The following is a 12,263-nucleotide window of genomic DNA, read 5'->3' on the forward strand; positions in this document are numbered from 1 at the left end:
ATTTTACCTCAAACTCTTAGAATGGGTTGCAGTAGCTTAAAACAAATATATAAACATTGACAAATGAGATTTTTAAAAGCACACAAATATAAAAGGTATATTAGAGTGAGAGCCTAATCTTATTCTTTTACCCCTGCACCATCGCAATGATGTCAAACTGGCAAAGACTGCATCCATGGGGGGCAGGGCCTAGGAGAGGGGGGTAAAGGGGGTAATTTGTACCCAGGCCCAGGGTCTAAAGGGGGGCCCAGGAGCCAAAGGAGGGGGCCCAGAAATTTCCTGAGTTCTTACGTTTTCCTATCTACTCAGATTTGTTGCCCACACGGGATGCTGGGGACACTACCACGATTGGGGATGCTGGGGACACTACTTATGCCACATGGGTTGTCAGACCTGGGCTTCAAAGACTTTTCCAGCTGTCTCTACCCTCCCCCCATCCTGTTTCACCCCTCCCTGCCCCTATTCTGCTCACCTGTCACTACCCTTCCCCCTTTGCAAAGGGGCCCAAAAGAAACTTTGTACCCCCTGATAAAATTCCTCTCGGAGGCCCATCTCAGAATGTGGATGAATATGTGCTAACATATTGCAACCAAATCAAGATGCAGCTAATTTTAAATAAGTCACATCCCTTTTCAATTTATAACAGCAGCATATTGCTTGCCATTAGTATTAATATGCTCTAGACATTCATTGGTTATGACCCCCGTTCTAATTTATTATGTACCTGGAGATATTTATCTTCTCACTTTGAAACAAGATTACAATTAATGTGACACACATGACTTTAAATTAGTACTTCGACAAGAGAAATGTAAGTAATGAATTAGCCACGGCTTTGAACTCCTGGCCAATTATTTTAAATCACCTTCATGTCATTGTTGGTTGATCTAGACCTACTGAATAGACATTCAAGAGAGCAACAAAGTTTGCAGACCAAATACTACCTGTGTCCATGTGCATTTTATTTGGCAAGTATTTTAATTAAACAGTGGCATAAACCTATATTGTAATCATTGGGGCACCATTTCAGATTTCAGTAGCATGAAACAAAGTGCTCGTGTGGGGGATAATTCTCTGCATGATTTAAAGCCTCCAATATTAAAGGGCTTTTTTCCAAGCTTTATGGCCCAATTCTATGGGCCCACTGTGCTTCCAGAATGCATGCTTTATGGCAGTTGCAAAATGCAACCCACCATTCTGTGTAGACAGGCCACCACCACAAGCGGTGAGCAGCTTGTGCAGTACACTCCATTTTGGCCCAATGGTTTGACATCCAATTTGCTGGCATGGGAACATTTTCCCTGATTCAAAGGAGGTACGTTTTGTTTAGAAAGGAACGTTGCAAGCTATTCATCACACAAGCAGCTCTCTCTCTCGGTAAGCAGTCTGGTTGAACATAAGTTTCCCAAATGAAACATCAGTCCTTCATTCTCTTTTTAAAATGCTCTTCTTTTAAGAATTGTAATCTCCTGATTTCCCAACTGTCAGGTGATAACACCATTCTTATGAAAATGTCTTTACAAGGTACTCGTTTTGCCAATAGCGGGTTAAAATGAATACACTCAGCAGATGCCACCAGTATGCAGGAGTGTGATTATCAGTATAAATATTAAAATACAAATAACACCTTGTATTTGTACTTGTCATTTGTCTGCTATCTGACAGGAGGAGCCAGTTTTGATGGGCTTCCTGCGGTCCCCTTCGTATTTTATCCTATTATCCAATTTTCCGCTGTAGTGATCGCCTTCTGTCATGCTGACTGCTCGCCAACCCTGCCTCTTTTATGGAGAGACTGGCAACGCTCCTCATCAGAGCAGACAGGAGAGGATGCAGAAGGAATGATCAATGCTGAAGAATTAAAAGTGCTGCCGCCCCCCTGGTGAATAAAGGAAGGGCTGAGAGCCAGTGCAACACAGGTGCTGAGGGTCAAACTACATAATACTTTTAATGTGTGCGACTTGTGGGGGATGAGTTAAAAAGCAAGGTCAGGCAGAACCCACTGTCCAACCTGACCTCACACAGTTCTTTAAATCACAGTATCAAGGGACTTTAAGATCACACCTGCTTATATCACAGGTAAGGAAATTCCTTTGTAGTGGTAATAGGGGAAGGGACTCCTAAAACATTCCTTTCCTACTACAGACTCACTCACTGCCGCCATATACTAAAAACTATTTTCCTGGTATCCAGGTAAAGGGTTGGCATGGAAGTGATCACACAACCCAGTATTAAATTGAACCAACAAAACCTTTATAAAAATAATAAACAGATGGCTCAATTTGCTTAGATGGGTCATTACTCAGAAAGTTGTGTGAATGCCAGCCCTCAAGAATGACAATGCCTCATGACTCATTCCATTTCTTAAGTGATTTGGGTAGCATCTCCACCCCAGTCATACTCACACACTGGAGGGCTTCTCTGGAAAGAAGGTTGGCACCACACCTCAGGCAGACTCAAGACTCTGGAAGTGCCTTCCTGAAGCTTTCCCTCAGATCATCACCCCAGAGACCTCAGCACACTCATGCTTCTCCTGAGGATACCACCATATAGTCAGCTCCTGGCTCTTCATTCAGAAATGGCTTCTGGGAAGGTTTAGATTAGTGGTTCCCAAACTGTGGGCTGTGGCTCCCCAGGGAGCCATGGAAACCAGCCTGGGAGCTGTGAAATCGTCATGAGAAACCCACCGCCCTGCATAATTTATAGAATTGTAGGCCAAATGGGGAGCCATGGCCACTGCCGCCAAACAAGGGAGCCACCAATCAAAGAAGATTGGGAACTGCTGACTTAAGCACTCCCTCCCCCACTTTTTCAGTGATTTCCAGTCAAAAGTGTCTCTCCTGGTTTTGTGTCTTCTGCCTCATTTGGAAATGAGGACATTTCGGTCCTCTTGAAGGAGAAACCTAGGCCCATGGATCAGCTTCAATCTGTGACCCGCTTTGGAAGGGCTTGTGTACATACTGTATGTCAAGACACAAGAGTACTCTCAGCTTCTCCCATGCTTCATAGCACCTCAAGCCAGATGCTTAAACTGTACGATTGCTTAGGTCTAGGACAAATAACTGATGAACAATATGTTACTAGCAGAGGCACACCAGTTCTCCCAATATAAATGGCTCCCCAGAGTGCCTTTGGGCCCAACCCTATCCAATTTTCCATGCCGATGCAGCCACAAGGCAGCCCTAAGGTAACAAACATTTCCTTATCTTGAGGAGTCCTCCATGACTGCCCCCCATCACAGAATACAGTGCATGCCCCCTTGGCATGGCTGCATCAGCACTGGAAATTTGGACAGGATTAGGCCATTCATTTGTTAAAATTCAAGGCAAACTAGCATGAGTGGCATCAGGTCAGAAACTGACCAAGGACCTGTCCATCACTGTCCATTTGGTCTGGAGGACCCTAAACCTTCAGTACTGATGCAGCAATAGTTCTCAATGAACCACTAGGATGGAGAGGCCAGGGGGGCCAGGTGCAGACCTTTCCCCCAGGCCCCAGCAACAGCACCGCAAACTAGAGTGGATGGGGTAAGAAAGTACAGTAATAGGTCATGGTCAATAGGACTACTGCAGCTAATGCACAAAACATATTAAAATGTTCAGTCTATAATAATTTTTTTAACATAGTCAGCTAAGATTGTCATCTGGGCACAGCATGTGGGGTGCTCTATTGTGCAAGCAGAGCACTGATAATGCAGGAGCTTCTGTGTTATCTTCTTTGAGTTGCGAAATATCTCAGAATGAGCAGGGGAATTTCTGAGCATTTCCCACCCACAAAGAAAACTGAGAGGAACCTGCACATATAGTATTTTGTATGCATATCAGAGCCCCAGCTGAGGTTATTATTATGCTGAAACAATTGGAATGTTACCAAGTAAATCCCTTGTAGCATACTGCATCCACATGACTATATCATACTAAAGAATTCTTAAGAGTGAATTCACATGACCATTTTTCCCCAGCAAGGTGAGATCTTGCTCTAAAGACTATCCTGTGAATCCATCTTACAGTGCAAGTCTATGATTGTCTACTCAGAAGTAAGTCCCATTGAGCTTAATGGGACTTTCTCTCAGGTAACCATGTATAGGATTGCAGCATTAAAATGCTGCACAGTGGGAAAATGATGTGATAGACAAATTTTAGACAAATCATGTACTTTTAACTAGTATTTATTCAAGGTGATGAAAGGATATTTACATCCCCATGAAGAGGAAATGGGATGATTAGCCTTTATACAAAATAAAGAATGAGAAATGATTGAAAACAGACAGATGGATAAAAACAGAAATTGAACAATAAAATTGAGCAAAGGAACATCTGGAATATTCTCCTGACAGGGCTACCTGGCTGGGATGTCAAATAGCATTTAAGGGAAGCCTCTGGAAAACCATCACTTTGGCACCTTGAAAACAGCTGTGGACAATGAATTTAAAAAAACCTTTACTATGTGGGCGGGGTAATTCCACATTATTGTGCAAGTTGGAACTGGATAATTTAATTGATGTTCCTTCCATTTCACCCCATCATTTTACAAAGCTGCTGCTTCTGTGGTGGGTTTCATTTGAAGTGAAATAGGATTGCACAGTCTGTTATTGTGTGTGTGCCTAAATATGAACGCTTATGAATTTCTATTTTTCTTCAATCATGCTGTTTTTCCGGCATGAGCAACAGACCGAGGTCTGCAACAGGTTCTGCCAAAAACTCCCCAGGACAAGCCCTCTATCTCAGGGAACATGTCCCTGAAGCTGTCACAAAGGTGACCTGGGCAACCTGACCTTTGGTGGAGAGAGAGGAGTACTCCCGTCCCCAAGAGACCAGCCCTGCAGATCCATTGTGATTGTGTCCACTGCCTGTGAGACTGCAATGAAATGGCTTAGACTGAGAGCAGTGCCAGCACCAGGTTGTTGGAGAACCTGGGGCATAGCCCTGCACCAGGGCACCCCCATGATGACTCCCCAAATAACCTAGTCCCAAATAGTACTACCACTGCCACCAGTATTTAAGTTTCAGGGCCAGTTGAACCCTCTGATGGGAATGGGCCATCCGCAAGTGCCCAACTTGACTGGCCTTTGATATCATCCCTATCAGTGGACTGGGATAGGGACCAGATTCCCACCCACCCCACCACTCACCCCCACATGGTCAGCTGAACCCATCTTCCTTCTGCATTGCTGAAGGTACTGCCTGAAGTTTAAAACTTTTTCCATCTTCTCCTCTATCATTTTACCACTGCTGATTCAGCCTAATTGTCTGCTTTGAGGGCTGGCACTGTTTAGTCTCCTAACCAGCAGAGGTCAGGTGGACTCTAGCCGCTCATGAGTGACTGATGTGATCATTTGCAAAGCTTCAGGGATCTGTGCACTTTTGCTTGGAACACGTGCAAGTCTTCCAGCCCGCTAGTGCTGAGCAGCGGGGGTGCTTGTGCATCTCAAACATTTAGCAGTGGGAGAGAGCCACAATCCTTCTTCATCCCTCTTAGTGACTGTTGCTGGGGTCTCTCTTGTGTCTTTTTTTTAGGTTGTGAGCCTACCTGGGTCAGGAAACCAGGTTTTGCAATAGAAAACTGCTTTTTGATGTTGTTGAATGGGGGTGTAGTCGCTCTGCTGGTAAGGATAAAGGGAGCAGAAGAGCAGGAACGAAGCTGGCAAAGAACTGGAAACCTTGGAACTGAATTTGGCCTGCGACTCCACTGCCTGAGTCCTTTATCTGGTTGATAATATATGCCTCTCAAAAGACTGCAGACAAGTTCTAGGTTAGGAATCATAACAGCTATCTTTTAAAAAATGCAAATGCATCTTCCGTTGCTCGTTATTACTTGCAGTGGCCAGTGACATAATTCAGTACCTTCAGAGTTCCACGTGCCATTATATCTTCTGACTTTCACCTCGATCATCTGAGTTTCTTTATGACTAAAAAGCTGCGGCCACAACGCCGGTTCTAACACACAGTTTTAATGAATGGAAATTTTAGCAGACCAGAAGCACTGAAGAGCTAATGAAAAAGAATCACGTTACCCACTAATCTATGTGCTCCATGACAAAGACCCAGTTTTTGTATCAAAAACCAGCAGGTACCAGACCCTTTGCTAAGTAGATTTCTCTTCTATCTGCCATCCAGTTTCTGGTTGGGTTGGGGTGGTAACAGGTTCATACTTGTAAAAGAGTTTATACTTTACAGAGTTTGTGCCCAAAGGTCCTCAGAAAGCTACTGCCAAAGCTATGACTGCTATTTTTATTTTTAAAAACAAACCCCTGGGGGCCTGTCTGAATGACAAAAGTGCCATCTCTTCCCTCAACAGTAATACTAAGGAAGTTTTTGTTGGGGGGAGGGTCTAAGACATGCTTGCATATGAGCATGGATGTCTTTTAACACTTTTCAAACTACAGTATTGTCCAAACTGTCCCAGGTTTATATTTGGTTTGCTCCTGAAGTTGCAAGACATCTAGTTGGCCACTGCTGGAAACAGCAGGATTAGGTGAGTCTTTAGTCTGACCCAGTAGGGCTGTTATATCTAAGGCCACATAATAAATTCCTATCTGAGATATGATTCAGACCAGGGGCTTGTGGCTTCCATTTGCCACCTGTACTACTCCAAGCATCAGTGCATGAAGGCTAACCGTTAGCTGGTTTCCTTAAGAACATAAGAACATAACAGCCTCACTGGATCAGGCCAAGGCCCATCTAGTCCAGCTTCCTGCATCTCACAGTGGCTCACCAAATGCTCCAGGGAGCACACCAGATAACAAGAGACCTCATCCTGGTGCCCTCCCTTGCATCTGGCATTCTGACATAGCCCATTTCTAAAATCAGGAGGTTGCACATATACATCATGGCTTGTAACCTGTAATGGATTTTTCCTCCAGAAACTTGTCCAATCCCCTTTTAAAGGCATCCAGGCCAGACGCCATCACCACATCCTGTGGCAAGGAGTTCCACAGACCAACCACACACTGAGTAAAGAAATATTTTCTTTTGTCCGTCCTAACTCTCCCAACACTTAGTGGATGTCCCCTGGTTCTGGTGTTATGTGAGAGTGTAAAGAGCATCTCTCTATCCACTTTATCCTTCCCATGCATAATTTTGTATGTCTCAATCATATCCCCCTCAGACGTCTCTTTTCTAGGCTGAAGAGGCCCAAATGCCATAGACATTTCTCATAAGGAAGGTGCCCCAGCCTACTAATCATCTTAGTCGCTCTCTTTTGCACCTTTTCCATTTCCACTATGTCTTTTTTGAGATGTGGCAACCAGAACTGGACGCAATACTCCAGGTGTGGCCTTACCATAGATCTGTACAATGGCATTATAATACTAGCCGTTTTGTTCTCAATACCTTATCTAATGATCCCAAGCATAGAATTGGCCTTCTTCACTGCCGCCGCACATTGGGTCAACACTTTCATCAACCTGTCCACCACCACAAGATCTCTCTCCTGATCTGTCACAGACAGCTCAGAACCCATCAACCTATATGTGAAGTTTTGATTTTTTGCCCCAATGTGCATTACTTTACACTTACTTACGTTGAAAAGCATCTGCAATTTTGCTGCCCATTCTGCCAGTTTGGAGAGATCTTTCTGGAGCTCCTCACAATCACTTCTGGTCTTCACCACTCAGAAAAGTTCGGTGGTGTCTGCAAACTTAGCCACCTCGCTGCTCATCCCTGTCTCCAGGTCATTTATGAAGAGGTTGAAAAGCACCGGTCCCAGGACAGATTCTTGGGGCACACCACTTTCCAGCTCTCTCCATTGTGAAAATTGCCCATTGACACTCACTCTCTGTTTCCTGGTCTTCAACCAGTTCTCAATCCATGAGAGGACCTGCCCTCTAATTCCCTGACGGTGGAGTTTTTTAGTAGCCTTTGGTGAGGAACCATGTTGAACGCCTTGTGAAAGTCCAGATATATAATGTCCACAGGTTCTCCCACATCCACATGCCTGTTGACCTTTTCAAAGAATTCTATAAGGTTCGTGAGGCAAGACTAACTGTTACAGAAGCCATGCTGATTCTCTCTCAGCAAGGCTTGTTCGTCTATGTGTTTTGAGATTCTATCTTTGATGAGGCATTCCACTATCTTACCCAGTATAGATGTTAAGCTGACCGGCCTATAGTTTCCCAGGTCCCCCCTCCTTTTTAAAAATCGGTGTGACATTTGCTATCCTCCAATCTTCTGGCACCGTGGCCGTTTTGAGGGACAAGTTGCATATTTTAGTCAAGAGATCAGCAACTTCATTCTTCAATTCCTTACTAACTCTTGGGTGGATGCCATCAGGGCCCAGTGACTTATTGATCTTTAATTTATCAATGAGGTCTGAAACATCTTCTCTTTTAACCTCTATCTGACTTAATTCCTTGGTCAGGAGGGGCCATTCGGGCAGCGGTATCTGCCCAAGGTCTTCCGCCGTGAAGACAGATGCCAAGAACTCATTTAATTTCTCTGCCATCTCTAAGTCTCCTTTTACTCCCCTTTCTCTCCCTCACCATCCAGAGGGTCAACTGCTTCTCTGGCGGGTTTCCTGCTTCTAACATATTTGAAGAAGCTTTTATTATTCCCCTTAATGCTGCTGGTCATGTGTTCCTCATAGTCTTTCTTGGCCTCCCATATCACCTTCTTACATTTCTTTTGCCACATTTCAATTTCCTTTTTATTCTCCTCATTAGGGCAAGACTTCCATTTATGGAAGGAAGCTTCCTTGCCCTTTACGGCCTCTCTAACTTGGCTGGTTAAACATGCGGGCACCCTCCTGGATTTAGTGGAGCCCTTCTTCCTTTGTGGTATATACCTCTACTGGGCCTCTATTACTGTTGTTTTAAGCAGGCTCCATGCACTCTGGAGAGATTGGACTCTTTTTATCTTTCCTTTCAACCTCCTTCTAACCAGCCTCCTCATTTGAGGGAAGTCCGCTTGTCGGAAGTCAAGGGTTTTTGTGAAAGATTTGCCCGTTATTCTTCCCCCGACATGCATGTCGAAACGGATCGCAGCATGATCACTGTTCCCCAATGGCTCAGTAACATTGACATCTCTAATCAGGTCCTGAGTACAGCACAATATTAAATCCAGAGTCACCTGTCCTCTGGTGGGCTGCATGACTAGCTGCTCTAAGGCACAGTCATTTAGCATGTCAAGGAATCCAGTCCTTTTTGTCACCAGAACACAAATTGACCCAGTTGATGTTCAGATAATTGAAGTCCCCCCTGATTACAACCCTGTCCCTCCTTGTCACCTCCCTGATCTGTTTCCTCATTTCAAGGTCCCCTTCCAGTTTCTGGTCTGGAGAACGATAGTATACCCCCAGTGTTACATCACTCCTCAGACCTGGTAATTTAACCCACAGACATTCTATGGTGGAGTCAGACCCACCTTCAATCTCTACTTTGCTGGATTCTATCCCTTCCTTAACATAAATGGCCACCCCACCTCCAACACGCCCCTCCCTGTCCCTCCTGTAGAGTTTATAGCCCAGGATTGCGGTATCCCACTGATTCTCCGCATTCCACCAGGTTTCCGTTATGCCCACTATATCAATGTTTTCCCTTGTCACCAGACATTCCAGGTCTCCCATCTTTGCTCGGAGACTTCAGGCACTTGCATAAAAGCATTTGTACATGGAATGCCCCAGGATGGGCTGCTTATTAGCTCCTTTATCCCTGCATCTGCTCATTGTGCCAAACCATCTATCACATCCCATCATGCTACCATTCCCAATTTCTTCTCCTACTCTGTCTTTACCTTGTTGTTCTCTAACCTCCCCATCCTCGCCCCATAGGGATGAGGAGTCCCGAACCGGATGCCCCTCGGCTCCTGTTGGCTCTTCCCCAGGGATCAGTTTAAAAGCTGCTCTGCCACCTTTTTAATGTTATGTGCCAGCAGTCTGGTTCCATTCTGGTTCAAGTGAAGCCCGACCCTCTTGTACAGGCCCCGCTTGTCCCAAAACGTTCCCCAGTGCCTAACGAATCTAAAACCTTGCTCTCATCCACGCATTGAGACCCCTGATCTCTGCCTGCCTAGCTGACCCTGTGCATGGAATAGGTAGTACTTCCGAGAACGCTACCTTTGAGGTTCTGGCTTTCAGCTTCATACCTAAAAGCCTAAATTTGGCCTCCAGGATCTCCCGGCTACACTTGCCCACATCGTTGGTGTCAACATGCACCACAACCGCTACCTCCTCCCCAGCACTGTCTACCAACCTGTCTAGACAAGAAGTGATGTCTGCAACCTTCGCACCAGGCAGGCAAGTCACCATGCAGTCCTCACATCCATCGCAAACCCCCCTCTTTATGTTTCTGATAATCTCATCCCCCACTACAAGAAGCCCCCAACCACCCTCCTGCTGAGGAGTATTCTGAGTGCGTTCGGATATGGGCCCGTCCCCTGGAGAAGGGGTCCCCCCTAGGGGATTGTTTCCCTCCTCTCCAGGATGACGTCCTCCAGCCCTGAGACTTCCCACCCAGGCAGCTGAGGAGCTGCACGCCTGAGGGTGGGACGAAGCCTGATCATCCCCGGAAGTCTCCCCATGGTCCTTTTCTGCCTGCCTCTGCTTCTACAGGTTGGCCACCAAGGCTTCAAGGGAGCGGACACGTTTCCTGAGTCCCTGGAGCTCCGGGCACCAGAGGCATATAGTCATACATGTTGCACTCAATGCAAAACACTGGATAGCCCCCACCCTGCAGCTGGCTGTCTGACTGCATAGCTTTTTTTGGTTTGTTTGTTTTTGTTTAGGGGTACTTAAAAACCCTACACTGGTTTGCTGCCCTCTTCTCAAGGGAAGAGAAAGGATGATGTCTGGGGCCCTGGCCCTGCTGCTAAACTTGCACAGATGCTAAACTTGTGGTGCCTTACCTGGCACTTTGTTCCTGAGGCACCTGGTTCCCAGAGGCCACTCGCGCTTCTGCAGAGAGGCTCACACGCTGGCAGGCGCTAGTTTTATACCCCTAGCTAGCTCCTCCTCCCTCCCCTGATTGAAAAGGGTCTGGCCTTCCCAGGTGAGATTTCAAAAGATCAGGAAGACAATAGGCTGCTGATGGGCTTAATCTACTCTGCAGGCTCCTGAATGGGTTGCTTGGATTAGCCTAATGGGGGTTTTATCAACCCCTAAAGGTCAATGACTATGACCTACAGGACAATGACTATGCTAAATTGCCCTGTCTGGTTGGGAACTGGCCCTTCCTAGGTTCTTACCCTCCTAATTCAGTTCTTTTAGGCGGGACTGTTTTTTAACCTCAAGCTAGTTTTTATTTGAGTTTGTTTATTTATTTATTGCTCTCACCTAGATCCTGTGTCCCAATTTACTGAAGCTTTAGATTATGTTCTAACTTAGATCAAATTTAACTTGGGTTAAGTAGAGGGTTGATTTAAACAAAGTAGAAAAACTTGCTTTCCACTTTAGGCTGTTTTATTTATTTTTCCAAATGCCTGACCCTTGGGCTCTTACTCACAAGTAGGACTCTGCTCCTGCTCAGAGCAGACCTATGTACACACTTACGTATTTATTTTTATTGCCCTCACCTAGCTCTTGTGCCCTAACTTGCTGGACCTTAGATTCCCTCCCTCAGGTTAGATTAGGTGCTAACTTAGGTAAAGCTTAGGTCAAGCTAAACTAAAGGTAAAGCTAAATTTCAATGCTGACTTAATTTCAATGCTGTCTTAAGGTTGATTTAAATTTCAATGCTGACTTAAGGTTGATTTCCTTCTTCATCTCATCCTGAGTCATCAAGGATGATTTGCTCCTTGCTTGTACTGCAGGCACCTCTGGCATGATGAACTTGGACCTTTTGGGGCTGCCTGCTTCATTTCTAGTGCTCTATAAACAGGGGTTTATCTGCAAGGAATGTTTAAGTGAGGAGGATCCCACATGCCTCAGTGAAGGGGGACGAGGTGAGATAGTGGAGAATGCTCTCCCTTCCATTCCTGGCAGTTCTCCGCTTCTGTGGAAGAACACAAATCACAGGGCATTTTGAGCACACCAGAGAAGCAGGTTTCCTCCTTCTGAGCATCTGAAAACATAATAGGAGTGGGGTAGGAAAGCAAGGGAAGTGTCGCATCTTTCGATTTTTAAAAGTGTGTTGCAAAGAAGCCACTGCTTGGCAACACGCCCTTTCAGCTTTACTCTCTTCCACTTAGTGAACATTCGAGTGCCATCTCACTAGTACCAGGTGTGCATAAAAGGTGCCTCAGTCAGTCCAGTGAGCAATGTTCAGTGTGTGAGTTCTTCTGGGTCTTCTTTATGCATGGTAGTTTTTGTCACCATTTTTAATCTTAAATTAATTT

Source organism: Tiliqua scincoides, chromosome 1 (assembly GCF_035046505.1).
Source record: "Tiliqua scincoides isolate rTilSci1 chromosome 1, rTilSci1.hap2, whole genome shotgun sequence".
Lineage (NCBI taxonomy): Eukaryota > Metazoa > Chordata > Lepidosauria > Squamata > Scincidae > Tiliqua > Tiliqua scincoides.